General features: G+C 39.7%; 1 pseudogene; it reads right to left on the bottom strand.

The window, feature by feature from the left end:
• Positions 1-1208: 1208 nt before the first annotated feature.
• Positions 1209-2519, bottom strand: LOC118829709 (annotated as a pseudogene).
• Between the last annotated feature and the right edge of the window lie 1622 nt (positions 2520-4141).

The following is a 4141-nucleotide window of genomic DNA, read 5'->3' on the forward strand; positions in this document are numbered from 1 at the left end:
ACAAGTAAAAACATTTTTTAGCATTCATTTTTTAAAACTCTGAGTTCCAAATTCTCTTCCTTCCTCCCTCCCCATCCTCCCTCATTGAGAAGGCAAGCAATTCTATGTGGGTTATACATGTGTAGTCATGCAAAACATTTTGTGAAAGAAGCATAGACCAAAAAAACCATCAAGAAAAATAAAGTAAAAGAAGTATGCTTCAATCTGTATTCAGACACTGTCAGTTTCTCTTCTGGGGATGAATAGCATTTTTCATCATAAGTCCTTCAGAGCTGTCTTAGATCTTTATCTTGCTGAGAATAGCTAAGTCATTCACAGCTGATTATCTTACAATATTGTCGTTACTTTATACACAGTACATTTCACTCTGAATCAGCCCATGTAAACCTTTCCAGGTTTTTCTGAGATCATCCTGCTCATTATTTCTCATAGCACAATAATATTCTACCACAATCACATACCACACCCCAAGTGATGAGCATTCCCTCCATTTCCAATTCTTTTCCACCAGAAATATATATATATGTATATATATATATATATATGCACATATATATGTATATATGCACATGTATATGTGTATATATATATATATATGTATATATATATATATATATATATATATATATATATATATATGTCATGATCCTTTCTTGTTTTGTTTTAGTTTTGGACACAGACCTAGTAGTGGTATTGCTAGATCAAAGGGTATGCATGGTTTTAAAGCCCTTTGGACATAATTCCAAATTCCTCTACACAATGGCTGAATCAGTTCACAACTCCACCAACAATGCATCAACCTTTCATTCTTCCCACATCCCCTCCACCATTTTCTTTTTCTGTCCTATTAGCCAATCTAATACCTATGAGGCAGTACCTCAGAATTGTTTTAATTTGCATTTCCCCAATCAATCATGAGTTAGAGCATTTTTCATATGCCTATAAATAATTTTTTTTTCATACGGCAATAGATAACTTTTTCTTGCCTCTTTTATGTGAGATAATTTACCCCATTCTACCTCTCCCTCCCCCTTTCTCCCAGTACATTTCTCTCTCACCTCCTGTTTTAGATCATGAAATTTGTATTTCATGATGAGTACTGAGGAAGATGACTATGTTTAAAGACACAATTGTATTCCCCAACTAAAGCAAGTAATTATTTCAGCATTTAAGCAGATCTTTAAGCTAGAAGACATTTCAGTGGTTTGTCAAGGCTCTTCTTTAATTTCTGAAATTCTGTCTATGGATTTAGGGATTTCAGCAACAAGATTCAACGTTTCAGCTCCAGAAAGCAACTGCTTTATCGAGCGACATGCATTGTTCATGACAACTTGGAGATTTTACAAGACAACATCTGTGTTTTGTTTAACTACTATCAAATCGGCACATTGACCAGATCACAGGGCTTCATTGTCTTTCCTATAATTAGTAAGCTAAGCCTGGAGCATATTTATTTCCTGCTTCAGGTTTGTAATGTGATTTTCTGCCTTCACAGCCCACTTAGTCATCACTCCAAGATCTTGTTCCACTTGTTGTACCACAGATTCAAGATCATGACAGTTGCTTTCCTCTTTTATCACTTTTGCTTCCAATTTCTGCTCATGTTCTTCTGTCTGAGATTCAGAGAAGTTCTTAATCTCCTTAATTTTTCTTCTTAGCTTAGAGTTTTCTTTGTTAAAATCTCCTGTACTTGCATTCATTACACAGTACTGTTTAAAGCAGCTGCATTCCTATCTGTGAGCAATGCCAAAATAACTAACCATAGTAAACAGCAAAAAGTTGCAGCAGCATATTAGGGCTGATGGTGTCCTTTGCTGCAAAGGCATAGAGGCCATTAGGAAAGCAAGATCACTAGTTTTTCTCCATGAACTTCCCAAGAAGGGTTATCAAGTAGGTGAAGAGCATTCCAACCACACTTACTGCTTTGTAGTTTATCTGCAGCAACCAAAAATGCCTATCTCCCAAGTATTCTCCATGAGCAGCAAATTCTTTGTGTTGTTCACTTGAGAGGTAGGAGAAACACATGTGTCACTATCATTTAAGGTCCATGGGGCAAGAGACGTGGATGCCTGATAGTTCAGATGTGTTGGAAAAAAGGGAAATGTGTGTACTCTGAGGTGACGTGCTAGTAGTCACTCTGGAAGCATAAGTTTGTTCCATGGCAGATGGCTCAGTCCTACTCCAGTCATCATCTTCATCTTCATCCAACAAATTTCCAGCACCAGTTGGATCTTGGAAAAAGTTTCCTTATAGTCTTAAACATATCCTACAGTTTTAGAAACTGAGGAATTATTTTCAAGTCCTAATGGATGTCTTGTAGATTGCTTCGTGTAAATTCTAGTATTGGTTGTCTCCTCTTTGGATAGGCCAAGATTCTTGGTTTTCATTAATTCTTTAAAGGAAAATGGATTTGCCTTATCAAGATCTGCAAGATTATCATTGCCCTGGATGACTAGACCCTGGGCTCCAGAGAGCCAGATAAAGCCCCCACCCCCCATGTGGCGGGTGCAGCCAGACATGCCTACCAGGCCTCGATTCCGCTTTGGACAGATCTCCACTACCTGATCTCCACAGCCACAGGTCAGCCTGTCTAGGCTCACCTCAGATCGACTTGGCTCTGCCTGGTTCAGCTCTTCTCCAATCTTTGGGTCTCCTCCTTTCCTTCTGTGGTTCCTTGGGAGGCCGCTTCTGCTTCACCCACTGGGCACCCTTGTTAATTGTTTGAAAACAGATCTTTAGGAGAAAAAAAAAGTCTTAGATATGACAATTAGATCTACAGAAACAGAAGCTAGATCTACAGAAACCAGAAACCATGGAAATGAAAGCCAGAGCCTAGGGAAATGTAGTCTAGTGGGTTCAAAGATGTGGTGGATATAGTGGTTACAGTGTCTTAAAGTATATTTAAGGTGACTCTGGAGATATCTTCTTATTATAGTCTATTTCCATAGCCCTCAGAGCCTAGAAGCCACCTCAGGAGGGGGAGCAAAAGAATCTCTTTGAAGTCTGAAATAGGAAATCCTTACCTGCTCAGTTTCCCAGCAAAGAAAGTGCTCTTTAACTGACATTTCTGTTTTGCGGATATTACCTGTAGTTCAAGGAAGTTTCTTCCCTAATTAAAGGACATTTTGCCAAATGAGAAAAAGATGGTGAGAATGGTTACAAGGGAGGGGAGTTCTCAAACCTACAAGGGGAGAAAACTTTACATACCAAGCCTTCAGTATGCTCTTCTCTGATATTTGTCCAAAATACCTGTAACCTGGTGCTCATGCCTTTTGCAATAAGACTCTACTTTGTTAGATCCTCCTCCAGATCATGTCTTCTAGCTGAAAGTGTCCCTCAAGGTTCCATCTTGGGCCCTTTTCTCTTCTCCCTCTATGCTATTTCACTTGGTCATTTCATCTGTTCTCACAGTATGAATGACAATTCTCAAATCTAGCTATCATGCCCCCACCTCTTTGCTGATCTCCAATCTCACATCTCTAATTGCCTTTCAGATATCTCAAACTGGATGTCCAGTAGACACCTTAAACTCAACTTCTCCAAAATCAAATTCATTATCTTTCCTCCTAAACCCTCCCCACCTCCTACCTTCCCTATTACTATAGAGGCCAACATCATCCACCCAGTCCCCCAGGCTTGAAATCTAGGTGTCTTTCTTGACTCCTCACTCTCTTTCTCATCCCCTCCCATATCCAATCTGTGGCCAAGGCCTATCAATTTCACCTTAGCAACATCTCTCACATACATCCCCTTCTTTCCTCTGACACTGCCATCACACTGGTTCAGACCCTAATCACCTCACACTTAGATTATTATGTAAGCCCACTGGTGGGTCTGCCCCTCCAGTCTCTCCCCACTCCAAACTTCCTCCATTCAGTCATGGAAGTGATTTTCCTAAAGCACAGATCCAATCATGTCGCCCCTCTACTCAATAAACTCCAAGTGACCCCCGTTTGTCTCCAGGATCAATTAAAAAATGCTTTGTTTGTCATTCAAAGCCCTTCATATCCCATCTCCTTCCTCCCTTCCCAGTTTTCTTACACCTTTACTCCCTAACACACACTCTTTGATCTGGGGACACTGGCTTCTTGGCTGTTCCACAAACAAGATAACAACAAAAACAACTATTAATAATAGCTAG

Source organism: Trichosurus vulpecula, chromosome 8, assembly GCF_011100635.1.
Source record: "Trichosurus vulpecula isolate mTriVul1 chromosome 8, mTriVul1.pri, whole genome shotgun sequence".
NCBI lineage: Eukaryota > Metazoa > Chordata > Mammalia > Diprotodontia > Phalangeridae > Trichosurus > Trichosurus vulpecula.